This window comes from Canis lupus, chromosome 3 (genome assembly GCF_048164855.1).
Source record: "Canis lupus baileyi chromosome 3, mCanLup2.hap1, whole genome shotgun sequence".
Taxonomy (NCBI): domain Eukaryota; kingdom Metazoa; phylum Chordata; class Mammalia; order Carnivora; family Canidae; genus Canis; species Canis lupus.
In genome coordinates, this window is record NC_132840.1 from 5527901 (window position 1) to 5555084 (window position 27184).

The 27184-nt window shown below is 45.8% G+C and overlaps 1 long non-coding RNA gene across 3 annotated transcripts; it reads right to left on the reverse strand.

Annotated features, from left to right (window-relative positions):
- Nucleotides 1-239: 239 nt before the first annotated feature.
- LOC140626301 (uncharacterized) lies at nucleotides 240-27184 on the reverse strand. 3 transcript variants are annotated; one of them, XR_012025503.1, is made up of 4 exons: nucleotides 27031-27184; nucleotides 5780-5871; nucleotides 4999-5103; nucleotides 240-686 (listed from the first exon to the last, which is right to left on the reverse strand). It is a non-coding gene; the product is annotated as an uncharacterized lncRNA (long non-coding RNA). The 3 variants fall into 3 exon arrangements; XR_012025494.1 differs by lacking the exon at nucleotides 27031-27184 and adding an exon at nucleotides 6053-6190; XR_012025493.1 differs by lacking the exon at nucleotides 27031-27184 and adding an exon at nucleotides 5946-6190.

A 27184-nucleotide genomic window follows, 5' to 3' on the forward strand; every position in this document is an offset into this window, starting at 1 on the left:
CTTTCCAACCCTTAAGACCCCGGCAGCTTCTCCTGCCTCGGGTCCCTGGGGAGCCCTGAGCTCCGTGTAAGTAGTCTGGGTGCCCTGAGCGACCGCCACCCAGGAGAGGCCACCAGCAAGTGCACGTCCGTCAATAGGCCCAGCTGCACCCGCCCTCCCAGCCATCCCGACAAGGCCCCGAGTCAGTGAATGAAGTCAGGCCTGACCCCCCTCTCCCCTCCAACCCCAAACAAGCCCAGCCACCTGGCAAATGCCACCAAGCAACCTTAGCCCATGCCACAGGGAGCAGAAACACCCAGGCCCGCCGAGCTGCGACGGGCGAGCCCTGCCTGGATCTCCGACTGTAATAAAATGGGGGTTGCTTTCAGCTGCTAAATTTCAGGGTAGTTTGTCAAGCAACAGTGGGGTAACTGCCATGGGACTCTGCAGCCAGATGGTCTGGGTTCAAATCCTGATCCTACCGTTTGTTCGCTAGTTGACTGACCTCCCGCGTGCGCATTTCCCTGAAGCATCAGTACTTGCCTGGTGGGATCCACACCCAAACGGTCCTTAGGGGGTGAAGTGAAATCCACGTCAAGTGCTTTGCACAGTGCCTGGCTAGGGACGCCGAATGATCCGAAGGCATCAGCTGATGTCGTCTGTATGCCCTTTGACACATCCTTCCAACGAGGAAGAGCTCCCCTTCCCTATGTACAGGAGGCAGGAAAGAAGAGGCTGCAGGCATTCAAAGCACACCACCCCCTTGCCATTAACTCCTCCGGCTGTCCCACCACCGAAGGGAAAAGTCCAAACCCATTATGATTTGCAAAGCTCTTGCCCTGCTTATGCACACCTCGCCGCCTCCGTCCCCATCTCCCCTCAAAGCCGGGTCACAGCCATCCCTGCACACCCACCCGCACCCACCCGTACCCACCCACACCCACCCGCACCGCTCCAAGGGAATGGGTCAACATCCCCCCACTGAGTTCTTCTGAGCACGGTGACTTCAGGCATCCTTTTTCCTTCCTTGGGATTCCTTTTGCATATTCTCAGTCTTCTCCAGCAAACACTTTATTTTCATAACGTAGTAAACATTACAAAAAACAGGAGGTGGCAAGTCCCTCTACTTGAAGACCGGGACACTATCTTACTTCTCGATCTTCCTCCTGGAATCTGCCTAAACCTCTTTCCTATTATTGAATGAAGGAAGGAAGGAGCTAGAAGTAGTGCAAAGCTCACTGTGCATATATTAAAGTGGAGTAGCCTACATTTATATACGAACTGCATTTATAAATGCAGGATGTAAATTTGAAAACCTCTCTTTTGTTTTCTTGATTTGGGGTGGTGGTGGGTTTGGATTTTTCGGGGTTTTTTTGTTTTTTTCAAAGATACTCATGGTGAAGCCGGTCTCTTTTCAAATGAAGAAACCCTTTCTGAAGTGACTAATCATTCTGTAATTTATTCTTTTTAAGGCCAGAATGCCAGAGTTTCTTAAAATGAGCTTCTTCTTCCGTATCTGTGTTTATCAACTAATGACAGGCTCTTAAACATTCATTTAGTGATGAGAAAGTTCCAAGACAGTGTGCTATGTTCTGGTTAGAAGAATTCAGCTTAGCCAAATATATATAAATTGCCTGCCCGCCAAAGGGAGAGGACCTGTCCGGGAATACTAAATCTGTGGGTACAGATTTGGGAGCACAAACGTTTCTTCTCGGGGACTGAGAGTGAGCTGACTCCGTGTGGCCACGGCCCCCTGGGCCCTGCCCGGGCCTGGCGGAGAAGCACCCATCTTCCCAGACATCTTTGTCTCCCTCTGGGTCTCTCCCAGCTGCCTTGCTGGCTGGATTCAGAAGCCTTACATCCCCAACTCTTTCACAAATTCTCTAAATAGGTTACTAGTTCATGCACTGGATTTTCGTGCTCTCTTCGATTTACCAGCTCAGAGTAACCCAAATCAGGCCAGCCTGTGCGGGATGAAGTCAATGAGCATGGAAATTGCCTCTAGTACACACACAGGCTCTCCCAGAGCTCCTGTTTTGGATTCCTCTTGCATTAGCAACCGAAGGCGGCTTCTTCCAGCGCACAGCACCGCCGCCTTCCCCCTTCCCGCCCGGACGATCTCAGGAGATTTTAGAATCTTTAAGTCAACCCAACAGGCTTCTTTTCTGGTCATTTCTCATCACTTAGTCCTATAAATATTAATCACAAGCTTCATATTTTAAAACCTCTTTAAGCATATTAACTATTTAGCCACATAAATCAATCGTCAGCTAATCTTAGTGGTCCCTCACACTTTCCCAAGTTCCAGAACTTTCTACCTCAGCTACCAAACTTCACCCTTTTGCCACCAAAGTTATTTCATGCCTTTTCAATCTACCAGGCCTTTCTTTAGATGAAAAGGAACAGAGAAGGAAGGAGGGAGAGAAAGAAAGGGGGAGGAAAGGGAGAACAAAGAGAGGACAACGGGAGATGAACAAATTAGAAAGATAAACCCATGGGACTGGAGGATCAGGGACCTGTTTCTGATTCTCCAAACTGTCTTGGGCATCCTGAGCAAGCCGCTAAACGTCTCTGGGGTTGGCATGGGTTAGGAGGTATCTCTGGCATCTTCTTGCTAAAAACCCTATCCTCTCTACAGTAAATTCCAGAATTATCTCCTTCATACCAGAAGATCTTTCTAGAAGGATGCCCAAGGAGCACAGAGGTTGCTTTGCACTCACAGACTGCAAGATAGATCCATAGCCCTTGCTTCCAGACTCACTGGGGGAGTGAGCTGCTCTGTGGGCATAGTCTTTTTCTTTTCTTTTTAAAGATTTATTTGTCTGATAGAAAGGGTGCCTGCATGTGCGCAGGTGCTGGGGCGCAGGACACAGGGAGAGAGAATCCAAGTAGACTCCACACTGAGCGGGGAGCCTGACGCGGGGCTGCATCTCATGACCCTGAGATCATGACCTGAGCTGAAACCAAGAATCAGCTGTTTACCGACTGCTCCACCCAGACACCCCTGTGGACGTGGTCTCTGTAGTCCCATTTCTGTGCAGCCCATTTGCGGTTCAATTACCTTTCAGAGTGTACGTCCTAATTATGTAAAAACTATGCAGCCAACCTATGAGAACCTCCAGGAATCCTAGCAGCATTGATTGCTTCATACCAGCTATTTTGAGAAGGTGTCAGTGTTAGGGGAGGAAGTAACTCCGGCAACTAAGAGAGCGGAGTCAGACAGGCCATGGTTCAAATACTGGCCCCTGCAGGTGTTCAGCGTTCAACCAGGTGCCTCACCTCCCTGAGAAGCACTTCTCTCATCTGTAAAGCAGAGAGGCGTCTGCATGCTTCCTCTGGTTGTTATCCAGAAGAAAAGAGACAGTGCTACAACATGTACCGCTCTGCACCTGACTCATAGTTAGTGTTCAATAAATGTGAGCTTTTATTATTACCATATTTCCTCCATTCTGAGACACCATCGATCGGAAGTCAAAGCATCAATTTAATAACTTCTCAGGGGGAAAAACAATATATTAAACACACATTCCCATTTTAAGACATCACAATTTCAACAATATTAAAAGGTGAAAAGAAATGTGTCTTAAAAATCAATGAAATGTGGTCTTATTATTGTCACATTTTGGAACCATTCTAAGTCATTTGCTTGTTTACTTGCCTTTTTCCTGTTTTGTCTGGCTTTCCCCCAGGAGACATGAAGTTCCATGAGAATAAAGAACTAGGTCTTCCTTTCAACACTGTGCTCCCAGTGCCTAGTACAAGTGTCAACAAAATATTTGTGGGATAAGATGATTTAACATTACTTTAAGGGCAGCCCAGGTGGCTCAGCAGTTTAGCGCCACCTTCAGCCCAGGGCCTGATCCTGGAGACCCGGGATCGAGTCGCACGTCGGGCTCCCTGCATGGAGCCTGCTTCTCCCTCTCCCTGTGTCTCTGCCTCTCTCTCTGTGTCTCTCAAGAATAAATAAATAAAATCTTTAAAAACAAAGCACTAATATGAGGGGGCTACTGATTAAGATGCCACTAATGTTGGCATTGTTTCATATGATGAAACTTCTTCATATCCTCCAAAATCCCTTCCACTTAGTTCCTCCCCAGCCTTGGGAGAAAGGTTTGTTTGTCTGAATGTGTATTTGTTGAAAACTGGTATTTTCCTTGAACTCTATGCACAAGGAATGAGGGTGAAAGCAGACAAGTGCAGAGCATCTGCCACAACCACTGACACAGAGGTAGCAGTCATAAATCACACTCGAAATTCAACACAAAACAATGGTAGGGTATTGGTCCTCATCAGCTTAAAATATGCTGCCGGTTTGAATGTCCTTAGTTTCTGTAGATATGCACTAGACATCAATAAAGATCTATTTATGGAATCAACTAAAATGTGTCCTTTTAATTTGCAAACAAGAAAAATAAACACTGAGGTAATCTCCCCAGTGCAAATGACTTTTACTACACATTCAGAAATTTTAAAAAAATAAAAAATAAATAAAATAAACGATTCATCAACAATCAGTTTAAGGAGGGCCTACTATGTGTTGGGTGTGCCAGGTGCTGGGGTGGAGAAGCAGTCTAGAATAGTCTAGGATAAGGAAGACAAATGAAGGAGACACCGGGATACACACACCATTGTCCTATGTCAGGCAGAAAGAAGCACTGGCTCAGGGCTGTAGGGCCCCAAGGTAAGGAGCAGGAATGATCTTAAGGAGGAGAGAATGTCAGTCCCATCAGACTGACTGGAAGTAGAGGGGTCTCTGATTTTGTGTCACTCCAGCTCCTTCAGATGATTCCCGGCTGCATAAACCAAATCCTGTGTCAGGGGACCTGTCAGACTCCAAGAGATACTGTAGGGGCTTATCAAAAATGAAATGGTTTCTCATTGAGAGGAAGCAAAGTTCATTCACTCAGTTGCCTTGCAAGTGACGGGGCAGGTAATTACACAAATACAAGCTACTTTTAACTTATCATGAAACAGTAATTCTCAAATAATTAACCTAAACAAGAAATTGGGTCCACTTACCCCAATCATGAGGAACTTGTTGGACAAGAGCTTGTTGTGGGGTGTCCTCTTCTTTAATGAGGATGAGGATGATTCTTTACAGTGCCCAGGAAGCAGCCACAGTATCTAAACAAGGAAACAAAAGGAACTGAGTGAAGAAGAAAACCATAAGCCCAGCCCTCAATAGGTCAAGGTTGGACTGACCAGATAGACATGATGAGTGCTGGGAGGTCAGACTAGGCTTCACAGAGCCTGGAGCAGGAAGTGTTGTTGGAACATGACAGCCCTCGGTTGGTCTTCAACCATGAGAAGAAATTCAATATTGGCAGAAAGAGAGGAAGGCCATACCAGCCTTGGCCAGCGCTGGAGTAGCAAAGTTGCTAATCTAATGTGGCACCAGTACACAGACATGAACTCAGTAATGAAGAGGGAGATGTTGGCAGGAGCTCGTTTAAGGTGGAGCCTGATTATACAAGGAGCTCAGAGTCGTGTTGTTTTGCTTTGCTTTGTTTCAATTGTATTGAGGATGAAAGTTTTGAGCAAAACAGTGATACAATCGGTTGTATGTCTCAGGAAGACTATTCTGGTGGTACCGAGGTTCGGCTGGAAGAAATGAGGAATGTGGGAAGGAAAGACAGTTATTGCAAGAGTTCAGGCAATGGGTGACAGGGTCAGATCTCAGAGACTGAGAAGGTGGATGGCTGGGCCTTGGAGGTCAACTGGATGAAGAGGAAGAGGGACAGGAAAAACACCCCGGCCTGCTAGGGTATTAGAATGAAGACTGTTAGCCCCTCATATTCACCTAAAGGAATGTCCTGGGACTCACGGCATCGCTCTCCATGATGGCCACGTGGAAGTTCCCCAGTATCCAGGACACAACAGCATACCATGCAGCTGTAAGAAGGAAAGATCTCCAATGGAATGATCAACATGAGTGAAGGCACAAACCAGCCTGTCCAAACACTCACCAAACCAACAGAAGAAGCAGAGTATATACTGTATCATTCCATTTGCCATAAGTTCAAAACCAAGCAAAATGAATTTATGGTGTCCAAAGTTATAAGACAGATCATACTTTGGTGGGGAATCATGGCAGGTCCTGACGAGAGAGAACGCAGGTAACCATGGGGTAAGTTCCGATGTTCCATTTCCAAGTTCTGGTTACTCAGGTATGTTCACCATGTGAAAATCCATCCGACTGTATTTGTATTATCTGTGTGCACTTTTATGCAAATACAAGATACTTAAAGTTAAAAACCTACAAAAAATAAAATCATCTTTTATTTGCAGTGCCTCCTGTATGTACAGCACTAAAGCAATGTCAGTAACAACAACAACACCTTTTATTTTGGAATATTAATCCCTATGTGCTAGAAACTGGTAGGTGCTGACTGCAACCTCGTGAGAACAGTTTTATTTTATTTTATTTTTTTAAGATTTTATTTATTTAGTCATGAGAGACAGAGAGAGAGAGGCAGAGACACGGGCAGAGGGAGAAGCAGGCTCCCCACGGGGAGCTTGATGCAGAACTCGAACCCAGGACCCCAGGATCACAACCTGAGCCAAAGGCAGATGCTCCACCACTGAGCTACCCAGGAATCCCACATGAGATCATTTTTAAACCCCTAGCTAAAAACAAGGAAACAGAGGTTCTGAGATATTTAAATAATGCCTAAATCCACCATCTTTCTTCTGAAACAGCCCCTTACTTTGTGTCAGGATTCCACAAGTATTCCAAGAAACGTGACTGCAATTATTCTACTGTAGGCATTGAATCTGCTGTGTCCACACGATCCTACTTTTCCAGCATAAGCTGGATCTGTCCCCCCTCGTACTTCCAAACATTCAGGTTATCAATGAACTATTTCAGGGCTTCACATCATGCTTATTTCCACCTCTCTCATGCTTAATTCCAGACCTCTCCAGCAAACACCTTCCTTATGAAGTTTTCAATCAAACAAATGAATTCAACCCAGAAAAGCAAACACATTTTGGATAGAACAGTCATCTTTTTTAATCAGTTTTTGTGTTTCCTATATAAACCAGCAGCCCAGAGGTACTATTTCTGAAAGCATTTTGTAATGGAAGATTTTAGCCGAGTGCTATTTAGTATTATCGTTATTATCCCTGTTATTAATAATAATGATTTATAGAGCAGTTGGAAGAGGCAGTGCTATTTAGAAACTAGGAACACCAAGCCTGATTTGATACTTAAGCCAGCAAATGGAATAGGAGGAGAAGAGGCAAGAGGAGAAATTAAAATAGACGGCTCTATCTTCAGACATCTACCTACAGGGACCAAGAAGCAGGTGATATGAAGGAAAAAGTCTACAAAAATGGAGCCCAGGGACATTTTTCTCCACGAGGTCACCACCTCAAGAGATGCGATCTGCCAGAACTCACAGAGCCTGGCCAAAAGCCGTAGCACCTTGACGAATTCACTTCCGACATGTCATGACCCTGGAGAGTTTTCAACATATTCTACAGACACAGATGCGTGTGACCTTTGCAAGAACGCTGTGGGGTAGACAGGGGCGGGCTAACTTCACATCTCCACCCCTACCGTGCTGGTGAAAGCACTAAAATTCGGGAGCAAAGCATCACAGGACAACATCACAGAAAGCCACCCTGGCCACGCTACCACGGGAGGTGACCCCAGGGGCCATCTCGTCAGGTGGTTCACAGCCATCACTGACTAAGAAAGCTGTGGGAGAATTTTGTGATGGTTTAAGACTCCTGAGCCTCATTCCAGGACTGAGGGGAACCCAAGAACGTATAATTCAAAGAATAAAACTCCCCAAAGAACTCGTCATAGAAACAAAAGAACTTGGGTCTTCAGAACGATAGAGTCTTTGGAGTGTTGCAGAAGACAAATAAATCAAAAACTCTCACCTGGCATCCCGGCGAGTATCCAAACTAGCAACGATGAAGAGAATATCCCAAAAGCTCAGAGAGAAGAAAGGTATTCTCTTCAATGGGGCAGTAATCAGATTCACATCAGTTCTCACCCTTTGAGGGAAAATGTATTTCAATTATACACCCAGACAGCATACGTGTAAAGATACTAACACTTCTGCAAAGAATATTTTCTGCAAAACAAGAAATGAAATTGAGAATATGCTTCAGCCAAATGAAAAAGAAATCCAAGAGAAATAGAAAGGAGTCCGGGAAATCCAAGGAAAAATAGAAACGAATCCCAGAGGGGAGCAAAATGAAACCTCAGGATGACAAGTGTGCAGCCAAAATCAATCAGCGCAAATGGAAACAGGAAGTCGGCAGGTGCCGGAAATAACATGTGTGAGAGGGAAGTAGATTCCGTCCTTTCAGTGGTAACAGCAAAGAAGCTGCAAGTCCCTCATGGGACCACGAAGGCAGAATTTTCTGTGTCAGTGAGAAAAACTAAAGGAACCCCTTGGAAGAGACAAACACATACAGTTGGCCTTGAACAACATGGGGCTTGGGGGCGCCAACCACCCGTGCAGTTGAAAATCCACGTATAACTTTGGACTCCCCCAAATCTTTTTTTAAATAGTTAAGTCTTTTCCTTTTCTTTTTTTTTTCTTTTTTTTTTTTTATTGGAGTTCAATTTGCCAACATATAGCATACCCAGTGCTCATCCTGTCAAGTGCCCCCATCAGTGTCCGTCACCCCATCCCCCTGTCCCCCCCGTCCCCCCGCCCACCCCCCCTTCCACCCCCTTGTTCGTTTCCCAGAGTTAGGAGACTCTCATGCTCTGTCACCCTCACTGATATTTTCACTCATTTTCTCTCCTTTCCCCTTTATTCCCTTTCACTAATTCTTATATTCCCCAAATGAATGAGACCATATAATGTTTGTCCTTCTCTGATTGACTTACTTCACTCAGCATCATCCCCTCCAGTTCCAACCACATGAAGCAAATGGTGGGTATTGGTCGTTTCTAATTGGACTCCCCAAAATCTTAACCTCTAATGGCATTCTGTTGCCGAGAAGCCTTACCAGTAACATAAGTATATTAACTCACATCTTGTATGTTGTATGTATCATGTGTTGTGCTCTTAACAAAGTAAGATAGAGCAAAAAAATGTTATTAAGAAAATCCTAAGGAAAGGAGAATATGTTTATAGCACTGTTCCATGCTTACAGAAAAAACTCTGCATACCAGTGGACCGCACAGTCCAAACTCACGGTATTCAAGGGCCAGGTGCACGTGAAAGGCATGGACTGAGTGTGAAAAACAAACGCAGGTGTTCAGTGGGTGTAGGTAAAGGAAGGAAGTTGTTAGGTTTTCCCACCTTCCTTCAAGTGGTGTGAGTTTGAAGGCACAGCCTTGCGCTTGCTTCCTCGAGTCCAGCCCGACCAGGTGGCCAGGTGGGTGCCAGGGGGTGGGGGTAGGGGGGCACTGAGAGGCCACAGAACATACTGGCTCTGAGCAAGAGGTCTGAGGTCACAGGCTGGGCCCAAACTCTTGCCTCTGCCGCTTACTGGCTCCATGACCTTGGAGAGTTACTTAACCTCTCTGTGCCTCCGCTCTCTCCTCCTCACAGGACTGTCACCTACCTCACAGGACTGATACACAGATAGAAGAATCCAATATAGGTAATGTATTTCGAATGGCAATTCACTCCACATAAGCACGCAAAGAGTAGCTGTTATTATTGTCGCAATATTAAAATATAGAAAGAGTGGTTGGGTTGTGAAGTAAAGGCCATTCTCAAAATTAGCCTCGACAAAACTTGGAAGACAAAAACAGAATTAAATATCATAAAATCAACATAAAAATTGAGAGGCGAAAAATAAAGACACAGTTGACACGACGAGAGGCAGGAGAGAGACGCTACAGGAAGAGGAAGGGGGTTGCTAATTCCTTCACCTAAGACGGAAGTATCTAAATTCTGTACAGACTAAACAGATGAAGCAATAAAGAGTTTTAACCCTAAATATATAATCTGAAATGATTTAATTAATAAATTAATTTTAATCCTTTTAAGTTTATTAATTTTTCATTGATTATAATTATATATTTTATCTACATATTACATATACTTCTATATAATTTATATCCTACTTATGGTTAATTATAATTATAATGAATAATTAATCCATTAATTTAAATGTAATTTAAAGTAATAAAGCAAACACTAAACATGATATTTATAAAGTCAGAAAAGCAGGTGGTGGAGAAGGAAGGTGAAGTGGGAGGTAATGACTGTTGACCTTTGCAGGATGCTTATCATGGGCCAGACAATGTGCTAATCGCTCTACATATATTATCTCAATTAATCCTATAACAGCCCTATAAGTTCAATACCTTTGCTATGATGATGCCCGCTTCCCAGGAATTTGAGGCAGAGAGAGACTAGGTAGGTCGCCTGGATCCCCAGACGAGTCAGAGAAGGGCAGTCCCAGCCTCTGCTTTCTGGCACCTCTACGAGAACGCATCCTCCAGAGTGGGAAGGTAGTGAGAGCGGTTTACAGATAGCACCTAGCGTTAGGGAGGCAGAGGAAAAATCAACCACTATCGTGGCATGAAGAGTGTCCCACAAAATGTCACGTCTACCCAGGACCTCCAAAAGTGATGTTATTTGGAAGTAAGGTCTCTGCAGATGTAATTGAGATGAGGTCATACTAGAGATGGGTTGGTCCTAAGGCCAAGGCCTGGGGTCCTCATAAGAACAGGAAAAGAAGGGGCCCCTCGGTGGCTCAGTCGCTTAAAGGTCGGCCTTCGGCTCAGGTCACGATCCCAGGGTCCTGGGAGAGAGCCCAGCTTTGGGCTCCCTGCTCAGCGGGGAGTCTGTTTCTCCCTCTCTCTCTCTCTCCCCTTCTGCTTGTGCTCACTCTCTCTCACAAATAAATAAAGTCTTTAAAAATAAATAAAATAGGCATGCCTGGGTGGCTCAGCGGTTGAGCATCTGCCTTTGGTTCAGGGCCTGATCCTGGAGACCCGGATCGAGTCCCACATCAGGCTCCTTGTGAGAACCCTGCTTCTCCCTCTGCTTGTGTCTCTGCCTCTCTCCCTCTCTGTCTCTTGAGAATAAATAAACGAAATCTTTTAAATAAATATATAAATAAAAATTAAAAGGAATATGAGGTGATTTGATTTAAAAAAAAATGGGGAGGAGAAAACAGGGAGACTCACAGGGAAGAAGCCCATGGGACAACAGAGGCAGGCGTCGGAGAGGCACAGCTACAAACCAAGGAACAGAGATTGCCGGGAGCCACCCGAAGCTAAGAGGAGGCACTAGGGGTTCTTCCCTAGAGCCTTAGAGGGAGCGGGGCCTTGCCAGCACCTCGACTTCATACTGACAACCCTCGGAACTGTGAAAAAGTACATTTCTGTTGTTTCATGGCCACCTGGTTTGTGGTAATTTGTGACAGCAGCCTTGGGAGACTGAGACAACTACCCAAAGCCTTAGAATAGAAATGGTCAAGATCATTGGAAAAAGGGAGAATTGGACCCTATAGCTTTCTTTACTTTTTGCTTTTTTTTTTTTTTTTTTTTTTTTTTTTTAATGATAGGCACACAGTGAGAGAGAGAGAGAGGCAGAGACACAGGCAGAGGGAGAAGCAGGCTCCATGCACCGGGAGCCTGACGTGGGATTCGATCCCGGGCCTCCAGGGTCACGCCCTGGGCCAAAGGCAGGCGCTAACCGCTGCGCCACCCAGGGATCCCTACTTTTTGCTTTCTAAACATCTATCATGTGCTACTCTCTGCGGTAGGCAGACTCATAGGGGGATCTCATGACGCATCCTTCTGGGTTCACATGATTGTGTAACTCCCTCCTTTTGATCTCAGTGGAACCTGTGACTGGCTTCTAACCACTGGAATATCCCACATACAAGATGTCACTTCCATGATAGAATTATTTAAGACTGTCATGTCAGTCTTACAGATCCTCTCCCTCCCTGGCTTTGACGAAGCAGATGGTCGGGTCGAGGAGACCCACATAGGGAACAGAGGCAAATCTCCAGCCAACAACTACTTCGGCGCTGAGAATGTTCTCTGACTCACAACCAGCAAGACACTGAGGTCCCCAGTCCAATGGGCTGAAGGGAACTGAACTCTGCCAACAGCGACACGAGCTTGGAACCATGGCCTTCGCCGTCCGAGTCGCAGCAGAAACGCCACCCCTCTGAACCCTCCACCATTGCCCTGTGGGACCCTGACTCAGCCAAGCTGTGTGTAAACCCCTGACCCACAGCACCTGGTAAAATAAAGGTAATAAAGGCCTGTAGTTTTAAGCCACTAGAGTTGTGTAAAATTGTCACGCATCAATAGATAACTAATATTCGCCTATAAATAAGAAGAGTAATAATACTAAGACTCCGAAGCTTGCTATCGTTAAACATTAAGACAAATTATTTTGATGATCAGTTGGCTTTGGGGACAGCTCCCTCATGAAACAAATAAGGAAACCAAGGCACAGAGAGGTGGAGAGGCATGGACAGGTTCGCCCGGGTCATTAATGGAAATGTCAAAAAAAATTTTGAAAATTAAAAATAAAAAAACTGAAATATGACTGAGGCACACTGGTCCCCATGGACGCTACATGCTCCATCTTGCTGCTGCCTGCAGAACAACTGGAATAAAAGGTGGGGAAGGGGAGTAGCAAAGAGCAAGATAATTGCTCAAATCAAGGGCAAAGATTCAGTTTTGCCTTCGATTAGATTCATGGCAAGCTCTGTTCCCAACATTCACCCCTAGTTCCTGGGAGGGTAAATGTGTGAAACAGGCACTTATTAGACAATTTTTTTTTTGACAGCTGCTGCCTTTGCAATTACTGTGGTATGATTTTTTTTTCTTCTGAATGGCTCCAGATTTGTTTTTGCCTGAGCTGAGGTGGAAAATTGAGAAATAACAGATTCAACAATAATTGACTTTATTAGGAATATGAATGTATTACACATGCTGTATATTAAAAACTCATTGCTTTTATATTGGCCCCGCACACTCTACGCTACGTTTATGGTTCCCTGGTCTCTGGTGTTCCCCCTTCTTTACGGTTCCCATCAGCTTTATGTTCCTCATTCCCTGTCATGCGGAGGAAATAAATGGTTAAAAATCTAAGTGCTCATCAGACACAAGCCAGAGTTCATAAATGAAAGTGGGCAGGCTTGGGTAATTTAAGATACTGCTGTGAGCTGGTGTTGCCAAAAAAATGATGCACTTATTGAACCATAAACAAAAGCAATTAAGATGAGCTGTTGATTACTGTGGAGAAAAACTCCCCAACAGCACAGAGAAGCGGGCCTCAGAGGGAGTCTCATTTGCATAAGCATCTCTGGAATCCTGGGATGTCCCAGGAGGGTTGCAGGAGCCCCTTTTGCAAAAGGATCCTGGTGTCTCACGGGAAGAATCCTGAGAAAGCCCCTGGAACCTTCTGCACAAGGAATCACAGCTACCAGGCAAAGAAGGGAGCAGAAGGTTGACTGTTTCTTTAGAGCAGCGCCAGGAAGGAAGCAAGTCCCTCTGAGGTAGTTTGAAGGCATCAGACTCGTGGCAAACCACAGCTGGAACATAATGCTGTTGAGTTCTACGTGGCAAAGCATTGCCTCAGCCCGACCTTTGAGAGCTCCCTGGAGAAGGCTAGGACCTGGGAGAGGGGAGGGAGTACCCCTGGTGCAACCTTTAATGGCTGGACCGTCCCAGGTTGCACAAAATGGAGCTCTGATGGGAAAAGCTGAGCAAAAGAAGCCTGGATCAACAGCTGGCAGAGAGCACCTGCTGACGCCCGGCTGCAGAAGCAGCAAGAACCACAAAAGCAAGGATGTAACTAAGCTGCCAAAGATGCAGAGGTGGTTAGGAACCTGGAAACAAAATGAGGTGCCCGGTCTGGACAAACACACAGCAATGGCCAGCCCCCCGGCCCCCCAGCTCCAAGCCCTTAACCACGCCCACCACTGGAGCAGGACGCACAAGATCACAAAGGAAATCTGTGAACACTGTGACCCTGTTATCATCTCTCTCTGAGAGTGGAAATTCTCCACTGATTATGGAGAGCTGTACCTAAAAGTCCCCAAGAACAAGGCGCGTGGTCGATGCTTGACAATTGTTTACAGAGGGAAAAAGAGAAAAGGAGGAATGAGTGGATGAACAGATGGAGGGAATGCATCACTGGGAGAGAAGTTAAGGTCAGGATTGACATTTAGAGTCGCCTTGAGGAGGCAGAGAGGGTGGAAAGAGCACGCCAGGGCAAAGCGCCCTGAGACACATCTTAAGTAGTGAGCAGGAGCAAGACAGGCAGGAGAAGAAAAATGAGCATCCAGCCAGACAGATGATGTTGGGTCAACTCAACCCTTCGCCTCCTGTCAGGAAACTCTGCGGGCACACATTGCAGCATGCCGATCAGTCACAGCGAGCAGTGATTGGCATCTGCGAGCCTAGCACCTACGAGAAGACTGACATTCAGGCAGACAGGTCCAAATGTCACCGGCCAAAGGCCAGAGCACCTGGCAGGCTGGCTCGGGCCACTCAGACGGGTGAGGTGACGGTCAGACCAACGCAACCACCCTGAGTGGTGGTTGGAAATTCACTGCCAGCGGCCAGTTCATTTAACCAGGAGACATATCTGTGTTGGTGTATATGAGGTGATAAAGGCGTGGGGGCCCACGGAAAGGAAATTAATGGGTGGAGACCTCCTACTTTCCACCCAGGGCTTAACACCAGCTTGTGGAACAGTCAGCACAACTCAAGTAGGGGTGATCAGCTCTGTTTTACTCATAAAGGACCTCGGGCTCTGATAAAGTCAATAGTCTTTAAAAATTCACACGGGTGATAAGAGATAGACCCAGGATCAAATCGGGATTGCCTGAGCCATGGAAGTCTTGTTCTTTCTACTAACTCTCTGCTTTTGACATCGGCACCGAGAGGCACAGAGATACGTGAGGCGAAACGTTTTCCAAGGCAAAGAAGCAGAGGTAAAGCAATTTTAAAAACGTCTTTCTGCATATTGCTGTTGCCATTCTGCAATTACAAGGGAAATAATTCATGAGGCCGATGGAGAATACGATGGTAGGCAAAAGGAGCAAGAAGAGAAAGGAGTATCGTTTCTGCACTGGGTTTGTACTCCGCCCTGAAGCCACGATAGATCACATGGAGGCTGAGAGGGAGGCCTTGTTTGTGGCAGAACCAGGGTCCCGGAGCAGACTTCCAAGTGTCACTGGGAAGGTAGTATCGTTTATGTAGAGGAGCACGGGCATCTCTGATATACTGTGCTAAGCGAGGCAAAAATGGCAAAGGACTCGGTGACCCAGGATTCACTCAACAAACATTGCTGAGTGTCGCATCAGCTGCCCTCATGCCGGCCTACAAAAGCCTGTGGGAGGAAGTCCTGTCCACACAGCTGTCAGGCTCCAAGAGGAGGACAGACATATGGGAAGACAAGGTCATACAATTATGCTCTTTTTGGGGAAATGTGCTTCCAAGACCAAATTTGTAGGACTTTGAGAATTAATTCATTAAGTCAATAAACATCTATTGAGTGGCTCCCTAAGGACAGGCCACTGTAGGCTCGAGGGTAGATAAGTGAGCACAACAGACGATAAAGTCTCTGGTATTGGTTGTATTCTGGGAAAGTGTATTCTGGGAAATTATATTCTGTCTACATCCAGTCTTGCCACATTTCTTCTCTATGAGTCTATCAGAATTGTCCTTGTACCTCCCACCTCAGAGAAGCGGGTGATAGGGATCAAGAGTAGGGTTTTTATACACGGGAAGCTTTCAATTTAAGTTCCAGATTATCACATCCTAACTAAGAGATCCCCTAAAATCAGAAAGTTGCAAGGTTTTTTGTTTTTGTTTTTTTTTTTTGTTTTTTCTTTTTTTTCTCCCTTGTAACACTGGTGACAATGATCTTTCCTTGCAGGGATTTTAGGAGAGTTCATTTGAATATACTCACATCATCTAGCCTGATGCATAGACAATGAAAATAGAAGTTTCTGTTCCCTAGTTGAGATTTCTCTCTGCCCCAGGGCCAAGTTGCTATATCAAACTGTAAACCCCACATGCCCGCTTTCGGTTATAATTATGTCCACACAGCAGCTCCTACATACTGTGGACATCTGCACTATTTGGAAATACTCCTTAGTTTATACCATCATGGCACATAGGAAACCCCAAATCATTAACTGTAGAAGAGAGGGATAAAGGAAGGGGGGAAGTAGAGGCAGGGACCCAAAATAAAGTGTATCTCCAGTCAGAGACAATGAGTACACTCCCCATTAGCCCAAGTGTGATCTAGTAGAGTAGGAGGAATGGCTTTGGGAAGAATTTTAGGAAGTTCCTTATCTGTAGGTCATGTTGAGATATCAGGGCTGAGAAAAAGGAAGCCCCAGCATTGTCCAGTTTCTGATCTGGGCTACAGGGTAGAGAACAGTGTTACCTAGAAACGCTCACTAGGAGGGAGGCAGAAGTGTGAGCTGCTGCTTTGTTCAATTCGGTATGTCTGATGGACAGTCGGGGGTGATAGCAGCTGGAGCCACATAGAAGCCTCTGCACGTCATGGAAGCCTGGGCTTCCAGATGTGGGAGTCATTGGAATGGGGGAAGTATCTGTGGCCGTGAGAGTAAATGAGATGACTGCGGGGTAGGTAGCAGAGCGGGAGGAGGCCATTGAGGGAAGAAGCACAGGAACGTTGCTGTTCAATCTCAAACGTGGAAGTAAAGCCAAGGAAGTGAATACAGAGGAGGACGCAGAGCTGGAGACCGAGTTCTCTGGAACTGAACTGGTCCAGCAGATGTGAGTCAGCGTTGGCATCAGGACCAAGGACAGAGAACCATGCCGCGTCCCCTCCCCTCCCCCACAATGGGCAGGGTGGGCACCCCAGTAGCTCCCTGGGACACAGCCCTCTCCAGGGGTGGAGAGAGAGGGACCCTACGTTACAAAAGCGGCCACTGGCTCTGCCAGAAGAAATGCCACATTGGAGGAGAGTCCCAGCCCCAGAAAGGCAGGGGATTCGCAGCGACCAAGAGCATGCCCAAGATGGACGGCTCTGGGGAGTATGCACTGCGTTCCCTGGGATTTTCTGGATAGTTCGTCCTTCCCCTCCTCTGTGAGGTAGAAATGCTTCAGAAAGAAATCTACAGTTATAAATTCTCTAGGTTCCTTCTTACCCAGTCAGGCAAGATTGATGGGCTGAGCTGGTTTGACACAGAAGCAATTGGGAATATCATTATTTGCCTTGTATTTATCTGCATTTATGTTAATAGCTTTGTTCTTGATCAGAGTAGCTACTAAACTTAGGGAAAATGTTTATTGCACTCAAAGTTTCCCTATGATGAATTATGTGGGAGTCACAGAATAGCCAATGCACACAACGTGAAGAAAACATTTCCTTTTTTTTTTTTTTTTTTTTTCTGCTTCTGATCCCAACGGCACAGGCCTCCTGCATACTTGGGACCAAACCAACTCAATTTTTCACATTCTGCTTTGTCATCTGATTGATTTAATGCTTCTTGTGGTCAGACTTTGCAGAGAAAAAGAACACGCATACAATTTCTCTCTCTGGCATGAGCTCTTTCTTGCTCTTTTTTTGACGGGCAATTTCATAAAATCACAGGGCTGGGAAGGACCTTTATGTGCATTTTTTCCTAACTCCTCACAGTACAGAAGCACTTGGGAGAAAAAAAGAGACAGAAAGAAGTAACTTTTTTTGAGATCTTTCCCAGGTGAGGCAGTGTGCTCAGAGGCTTCACTTATTATATTAGCCTACTTTATCTTCACGACACTTTCTTACCCCCATGTCGAAGATGAGTAACATCGAGGCTTGGAGAATTAGACCACAGGCTGACAAACTACTGCCTGGGGCTGGAATCAAGCCCACCTTCTGCTTGTGTAAGTCAAGTTTTCTTGGAATGCAACCATATTCATTCATTCATTCATTCATTCATTCATTCGTTTATGTATTGTCTGTGGCTCCCGAAGCTATAATGGCAGAGTTGAGTGGTTGCAACCAAGATCATTCAGCCCACAAAGCCTAAAATATTTACTCTCTGACTCTTTACAGAAAAGGTTTGCTAACCTCTACTGGAGTCAACTGCCCTGGTCACAGATGGTAGGTGATTATGTTTGGTAAACACCCTATTCTGTTCTGTTCTGGGTGACTCCAGATCGTCTGTCTTTCTTCCCTATTACTGCTATCTTGCTCACAGTGTCCACCTCATGGAGGACAGACCAGTTCAGGTGGCCCCTCAGAACGTTCTCATCCAAAAACATACTCACCTACCTCCAAACAAACCAGAAAGACTTCCTGTAGCAAACTACAGGCAGCGGTAAGGATGTACCTGCTCGGAAGGCATTTGAAAAATAGAGATTTAGGTTCTTCTTTACCCTTCGCCTCACAGTGGGTTTCGCCTCTTCTGTCTTGCACAGAGGAAGCCAGAATGGATATTAGTTTAATAGCACTTAGTAAGAATTTTAATATCTTTCATTACTGTGTCTATCAAGGAAGACTTCCTGGAAGAGGTAGAATTTGATAGAAGGTTTTCATACCACAGGTCATGTAAGTTTCTCAAAAAGCTTCTGGAGGAAATGAGAGGAGGTGAAAAATAATTGTGAAGACCGTCAACCCTTCAGAAAGGTGATGCTAAAGTAAGGGGACAGTGTTAGGAGAAGACATTCACGAGTTCTTCCAATGTGTACAACCCTTCAAAAGGAGTGTAATTTTTTGAGATGAGGGAAGAAGGAACCCTCAAATGTGAAGGGACTCACCCAGGATCTCATAGTTTACAAGACAGGATTTGAATTTGGGTCTGGATGCAAAGCCCATTCGGTTTCCCATGTACCATTTTTTAAAATGAAGCCAGCCTGCAAAGAAGTAACTCTCAGAATTGATCCATACCTGTAATGTTCACATTTTCTCAGGATTTCTCAGGATTAGCTTTCTTAGAGATGAAGTAAACTTGAGTGAACAGAAAGCGACCAAAGGTAGACATTTCTGGTCCTGATGGTAGTGAGAAATCTGAAGATGAGAGAAAAGAGGAGTGTAGCAGAGAAAGGGGCTGAGGAGGGAAGGAGGGAAGGGAACGGAAATGGAGGGGAAAATTTTTTTAAGTGGAGTCTCTCTAGACTGGGAGACCTTGGGAACCAATCAAATCTCAGAGGAGACCCAAGAGAGACCGAGTGAGGTCCATCCATGGAGGCCAAGTACACAAGGCAACAAAAGAGCAACACATCTGACGTTGAGGATCTCATTTGTGATGTAATCTCTCATCACATGTGACCTCATGTGATTAATCAGGGAATTTTAAAACATCAGGCAAAGAACGGAGTTATGGGTCATCTGGTCTGGTCTTTCATCCTGACACCTCCCTACAACACCCATCAGCAGGGATGCCCAGACCCTACTTGATTATCTCTAGTGGCAGGAAACCTAAACCCCACAGCCCAGGCAGCTCAAGTAAGACCTATAATTTCCCTGTGACTTAAACCAATCGATTCCAATTATCCCCCGAGGAGATGATCAGGACACATGAAACTACCGTCTCGAGTAAAATTTCTTAAAGTATACAAAGACAACAGGTACCCTTAGGACTGTCCTCCCGAAGTAAACATAAAAATCACCACTTACAGATGCCTTCTATGTAGACTAGATGCCTTCCATGTATAGATGCCTCACCGGAAGCTTAAATGTTATATCCCTAAGAGGTATTCATGACTATCTCTATTTTATCGGAGAGAAAACAGAGGCTCAGACTCCAGAAGGAAGTTCCCCATGATAACATCACCAGGGAGTACAAGACACAGATTTCCAACACAGGTCATTCTTTGAATTCCACGTACCTCCTGACACCAGGATTTTGAACCCTCTCAGCATTATGATAATTTCACTAAGGACTTTAAGAAGTAGAAAAGTGTAAGTGGGCATATTTTTATCTGTTTTTTTTTTTTCATTATATTGACATGGAAGAGAGAAAGTAGGTGACGAGTAGAATTGAGTCAGAGCTATTTAAGAAAGACATCTGACCAGCTGAAGAATGTCTTCTCATAAAATAACTTCTGAGGTTGCGTCTGATGTTGAAAATACAATCAGTGGTACGTGTCTCTGTAAATCCAGGTAAGAAATTCACCAGTTTCCCGTGAAGAGTCCATAAAATCGTATTTCCTTACATTTGTCAAACAGTTGGGAATATATACCTCACAATTAGATAAACTTCTTCCCTTTGTCATTTTAAAATCAATAACATCCTTAAGATGTATTTTCCTGATAATCTCCTCTAATAAAAAGTGTCAGAAGAGGCAGTTTCATGGACCATAACTTTACAGACAATGAGATTAATCAAGGTGGATATGTTTGCACAAATGGCTAGGAGTTTGCAAGCCTCCAAGGTCAAGAGACAGATACCAACTATAAAATTTTGGTTTTAAATGGCACCATAAATGCCAACACCAGTTACAAATTTCCAGGTTTTCTTCCTTCGGTTCTTTGGCCCCAACACCATTCCAAATTAGGAACTGGCCTTCTGTGAGCCTATTAGTGTGGTTGTAACTCCCGTGAATTCTTTCTTTGCAACAACTTCCTTGTGTTACAGATGAAACCATCCACCACCGCAGGAGCTGAAGTCTGACTTCCAAAGGCCCAGGGCACCCACTGTCTGACACACACTCACTTTCTGAATATTTTAAAGACAAGGGGATTAGGCACTTCAAAAATAACAGACCCTGCTTTGCATGAAAATATAATACGTTTCCATCTTAATGATGTTAAAAGAATAGCTTGTTATCACCAAGCATCTGAAGAAAAAACAAATTACACATGCAAATGTTTTTTGGCTAATTAATTCAATTCTGAAGATAAAATTGGGACAGTACAGAATTTCAAGCAGATTCCTAATAAGTTCTGGAATCCAGCAATTTTTAACTGGGATACCAGACCATCTATTTCCAGGAGGTGAGGTTTCTTGCAGACCCTTCTGTTAACATTGATTCATTCCAGTTTTGCGAAAAGCCTCAATGTGCTGCTTAGTTATTTGTCCCATCACTCCTGTGGTGTAAAAATTTCAGGGTCAAAATTTAGACTAAAGGGGTGGAAATTCTAGCTGCCTTGTGCAAATTGAACTACCTCCCAGAAAATGACTTGCTTCATCTATAGCAGTGATATAAAGATGACATTATAAAACCTACGACAGTTACACAATTAAACCGGTCTTTCAATCTGAAAGCCCAGCTCCATTTGAAATTAGTGGGAAGAGCATGGGTTTGGAGGCACACAGATCTGGATTGAATAACAAATCTGCCACCTATTTGCTACTTGAGAGGAAAAAACACAGTTACAATCCCTAAAACATTACTGATCTTTTCATCTGTAAAGTGGGATTAAAAATGTCTATTCTCAGGGTTTTTTTTTTTCTTTTAATTGAGAATTAGAATCAAAAATGTATTTGCATTGGAGAAAAAAAATCTTTACAATCCTTTTTTAAAATGAAAGCTGTGTTTTATATCTGTTTGCTCCTAATTTAAAAAAGTAAAATATTTCTGTCATGAGACCAAAATCCCTTGAAAATCACAAAAATCTTGAGGAAGCCTTTGGACTTCCATAAGGCATGGATAGAGGAAGTGATTAAGTTTGTCTCATCCAGAATTTAGGAATGAAGGAAGCCTCTAGATTATACAGACAGAATAGAAACGATCTCAGAGCTTTATATACAATAAATGCTCAAGAAACATTTCTTTCTCTTGTAGAGGCATTATTTCTATACTATAACATCCCAGTTTGTTTAAGTACCAGGAAGTTCCCTATCTTATTATAGGAGTACCAAATCTCTACAGCCCATGAGCAAAGAAAAAAGTTTTTACTCTGTACCTAATGGTGGGCTCCAGTCACTTGTCTGGAAGCCTGGGAGGAAGAGCATATCTACAAATGGGACATAAAGCGTGTGGCACACAGTTGCCCTACCCATGGCCCGGGAAGACACTGCCAAAGACAGAGCCGCCCAGCACTCCAGAACTCCACGTGGCTAGAAAACTGAAGTTGGTGTGAGAGATTAAACAAATTTCCCATTATTCACGTGTTTCAGTAGAAGAGGGACTTCCTGGGTTTCTTGGCAGAGGGTGACCACTCTGAATGTCCCTCCCTGCTAGTGGGAAGAGGAAAATACTGCGGGTCACTGGGCTGGGAGATTTGTATGGAAAAACCTGTCCAGACCACGCAAGTCAGAGGTTTAGCATGGAGTCAGGAGAGATAAGGACCACTTGAGTTGATGTCCAAGAAAGGAGCTGACAACAAGGCAAAGAGACAACAGAACCAAGGAACAGGTCAGGTCAGGAGGAACCAATGGGACACAGACAGGGAGCCAAGACAGAGCAGTGAGCCCAGAAGGGGCCCAGCAGGGGCATGCGACCAGGCCATGCCATGCAACATTTCTCAGGTCTTGAGGCCCTAGCCCGGGAAGGGGGTTGAGAGGAAGCTGCCCAGAGCTGGAGAGGTAAAGGGAAGATGATGGTCTGGACACCTGTGAAGGAGCCACAGGCATGAACAGCCAGCACTGGGGGCCCGCCCAGGGGTGAGGGCCTGAGTGACTCATAGAATAGCTGTACCCTAAAGGACTTTTCCTTCTCATAGAATGTCTTTTTTATTTACCCTGGGCTGAAGGCAGGTGTTAAACTGCTGAGCCACCCAGGCGTCCCTAGAATGTCTTTAAAAAAAAAAAAAATTTATTTGTTTATTTTAAAGATTTTATTTATTTTTTTGAGAGAGAGAGCATGCACAAGCGGAGGGAGGGGGAGGCGGAAGGGGAAGAACAGAGGCAGAGGGAGAGGGAGGATCATGACCTGAGCCGAAGGCAGATGTCTAACCTACTGAGCCATCCATGCACCCCAAAGAGTGTCTTCAATTGTGTGTCTCTCCAGGAACAACCCAAGGACAAGCAAAAGCCATACTTCCAAGTCAAGTGCATAGAAGCCACTTTGCTCTTCCTGTTGGTGAAAATGCAGCTGATGAGCCACAAATTCCTGCAAACGCTACTGAATGAGTCCAATGCGAGCACAGAGGCTACCTTTCCCCTTTCTAAAATACACCAATATCTCTTCCCTAGAATGTTTCTGAAACCCTCTGGCTGACATTGAGCTTTCTGAGCTTCAGTCTTCTATCTATCAAGTGGTGAGAACAATGTTGAGATGGAATTTCAGCTGGAATAGTGAACCATCCCGGCTGTCTGGTTAAGCAACTCTGAATTCTGGAGTTAAATTGGACTCGTTTATTTTGGCCCCGATTTCAGGATCTGTGAAATTCAGCTCTGAAACAGACTTATCTAGGAAATAAGGCCACCCATGGTCTGAGGCCCCTCTTGGACTTGAGTGTTGACTACATGGTAGGCATGGCCAAGAGTATTAGATAAATTACCTCCTTTTAACAACCCTACCAATGACTACAACCGCTTATTGTCTTTTAACAAGGCCACTGAGAGATGGCAGTAGCGTAACTTGCCCAAGGTCACCCAGCTATAAAGTGGTAAAGCCAGTTCAGACGGTCCCTGACTTAGAATGTTTACAACTTAGGATTTTTTTTTTTTTAAAGATTTTATTTTTTTTATGATAGTCACAGAGAGAGAGAGAGAGAGAGGCAGAGACACAGGCAGAGGGAGAAGCAGGCTCCATGCACCGGGATCCTGATGTGGGATTCGATCCTGGGTCTCCAGGATCGCGCCCTGGGCCAAAGGCAGGCGCCAAACCGCTGCGTCACCCAGGGATCCCAGGATTTTTTTTTTTTTTAACTGTACAATGGTGTGAAAGCGGTTTGCATTCAGTAGAAACCATACTTTTAATTTTGATCTTCTTCTGGGCTAACAGCATGTGGGATGACCCTCAACCATGATGCTGGGCGGCAGCAGGAGCCAGAGCTACCAGGCAGCCACGGATGGGATCACGAAGGTAAACGAGCGACACGCAACCATTCTGCACCCCCACAGCCATTCTGTTTCTCGCTTTCAGTACAGTATCCAATAAATTACAGATGTTCAGCACTTCGTTATAAAAAAAAGGCTTCGTGTGAGATGATTCTACACAACAGTAGGCCCACGGTAAGTGTTCTGAGCACGTAGGTGTAAGGCAGGCTAGGCTAAGCTATGATGCTTGGTAGGTGGGGTGTATCAAATGCATTTTCAACGTATGGTATTTCCAACTTTACAGTGGGTTTATCGGGATGCCACCCCCCCCCCCCTTAAGTGGAGGAACATCTGTATCTGGATTTAGGCAGTGACTCCAGAGCCGAAGCTCTAAGGCTCTGTGTATACCTCACTGGTAGTTGGGGGAGGTGAATGACTTTGAGAGTTTCAGTGGAGAAGGGAAGGGTTGATTTCTGTAAACCCTGGTCACAGCGTTCTCCTTGATGCTGAGATTTAGACACCATCGTGCAGGGGAACTGAGTTAGCAGAGTTGACTACACGTGAGTCAGACCTATTCTTATCTTCTCCTCCATATGATTCCGGTCCCTAAGGAGAGGTTAGAGGGGAAGAGAAGACCCGAGACCAGGACACTGGCCACCTGACCGAGCCCCCCTGGGTAAGAGCCAGGGCCTGGATTGTCCAGGCTTGGCCCCATCTCATTTGCTTGCATTGATTTGCAAATGCCCAAAGCCGCACCCATGCAGGATGGGGGGTGGGGGTGGGGGAGACAAGCTCGTCATCCTTGCTCTTTAATTCCTTTTTTCATCTTCTTATCTCAAGTTCTTTGGTAATGCTCGGATTTCAAAGGAAATATTTGGAAAGATATCTGAGGACTGGATGCGTTCATGTTTTACACCAAATGCTTTCAACATGAGAATCCGCCCAGTCGTATCTAATAAAAATATCCTTCCTGAGCTGGTACCAGGAGGTTTCATTAAAATAGCAGTCGATAAGCAGAGCTGATTTGGCACCAGGAGGGAAAAAAGTCATCGGCATATCAGGCCTTTGGAATTCAAGAATACAGCTGAATCTAGGCCCTTTTTCGTTGTCTTAGGATCATATCCTACATCTTGCCTCATCAGGTACAGAGGAATGTACTCATTCAAACAGTACTGAGCTGTCAACATGAGAGAAGAATTGGAGATCTTTTCTCTGTCCATCATGCCTGAGGCAGAGAGACCGGAAATGGTTTCTCTGATGCCCCAGGATGTGGGACCCCTCTGATGCCCCAGAATTAAAGTTTCTATGAACTCCCCGAGGGGCTTCTTCCCAGGGCTTCATTTTCCTGGGCCCGAATGCCAGATCAACGAAAAAGTCACAACAGGGGCGCAAATAAATAACTCCAAACATGTCCGTTCCTGTATTTTCATCTTAGGCCTATTGGCTAACAACATAGGTCAGGTCTGCTAGGTGCTGGCGACCAGAACTCAACAGGGATCTCAGCTGCAAAGGCTTGCCACGCAATCAGGGAGATTAGGAAACCATCCCTGCCACAAGGAAATCGAAAGGAGGAAGGAATTCTTCACGGCTGGAGCTAGGTGGCCTATGGAATGCTTCCTGGAGGAAGTGACAGCAAAGTCAGGCCTTGAGTATAGGGGACACCTGGGCCTCGGAGATGGGAGAGTCTTAGCAGAAGTTAAGAGGATGCATGACGGGGGCTCTGGCTGGACAAGGGACATACTTACAAGTTCAGGCTGCCCTGAGTTAAAGGTGCGTGGAGTCATGGCTGGCAAAGTGGTCCCAGCCCGGTAATGGGCCTCTGCTATCTGGCTGTAAGTTTGCTCATTAACCAGCATATGAGGAGGCCCCTCCCAGCACTGATCATTTCTCTCTCTCTCTCTTTTTTTTTTTTTTAAGATTTTATTTATTTATTCATGAGAGACACAGAGAGAGAGAGAGGCAGAGACACAGGCAGAGGGAGAAGCAGGCTCCATGCAGGGAGCCCGACGTGGGACTCGATCCCAGGACCCCGAAGGCAGATGCTCAACCTCTGAGCCCCCCGGGTGCCCTGGCGCTGATCATTTCTAACACCATTCCGGAAACAGTGGAAACCTTGGGGTTTCGCTAAGGCGGGGGGGGGGGGGGGGGGGGAGGTACGGAGAGGCTAGCAAGCAGAAGCATCCTTCGATCTCTCAAATTCTTCGAGTCTAATTGCGAGCCTCGCGCCCCTTGTCTCACGGCCTTTCTCCCTCCTCTACCTGGGGCTGCTCTACACGCCCAGCTCCGCCGCTGCCTCTCGGGGCTCCCGGCGCCCCTGCACCTGCCCTGGCCCCACCGGGCTCAGGCTGCCGGTGTGAGTCACGAGGGTCGTGTGGGCCAGGAGGCGCTGGGGGCCACCACAGCCCTGGAGCCGGCCTGGGCTTGCACCTCTGTCCTGCCACCTGTCCCGCTGCGCAGACTCGGGGGTGGCCAGCCTCCGTGTGCCTCCGTGTGCATCTGGGGTGTGGGGGACCAGAACACCCGGCTCACAGGTCTTACTAAAATCGCCCAGGTTTAAAAAAATAATAAATAAATAAATAAATAAATAAAATAAAATCGCCCAGGTTCTCAGAAGGAAACCGAGGCCCTAGAGATCGGGGTGGAGCAGGTTTGGGGAGTTGGAACGTGTAGCCTCCCTGGGGCTTGGCACAGACGAGGTGATTTTATTGCGTTTATTTTTCAACTCGGCGTTCCCTGCATCTAGCAACTGTGCTGAACACATGAGCAAATTTTCCAAAGTTCCTCCAGGTGGGGCTACCACTTACCAGCTTTAGGGCCGAGCACAGCCCCGGGAAGACCCCGTGACCCCCACCTCATCAGGGGTGCAGCCGGCCCGGGGCCAGAGCGGCCAAGCCTGTGCTGGGCACCCCAGACACACATGTTGCAGGTTATGCCTGGGACTCGTATTGCTACGGAAATACCATCCTTCAAAACATTTTACTTTTTTTTTTGTTTCCAGTACATGAATTAGGTCTTAAAAAAATTAGAAGAGAAAAACGGGAAAAAAAAAAAAAAAAGAAAAGTAACTGATCTGTTTTGTGCCGGAGCTGTCTGGTCTCTCCAGCACTTAATCCAGCGGCTCTCATTGTCTGGGATCAAAGCGCCTTCCCCGCGCGGCTTTGTTCTGCTTGGAGCAGAGGCAGAGGCTGAAAGGAGACTCCTCCGGGCTGCCCGCCCCTCCCTTCCCCGGAACTTCCAGAGAACAAAGAGACTTACAAGGCAAGGATCCCAACTACAAGGTGCTAATGATCCGAATCACACGCCTCCGAGTCTGGACTGGTTTTCCCAAATCCGAAGGCTTCCTGGAGGGGGAGGAGCCACAGGGAGGAGCCAGGAGCCAAGACCTCTGGACTCGCCCCTTGGAATGCAG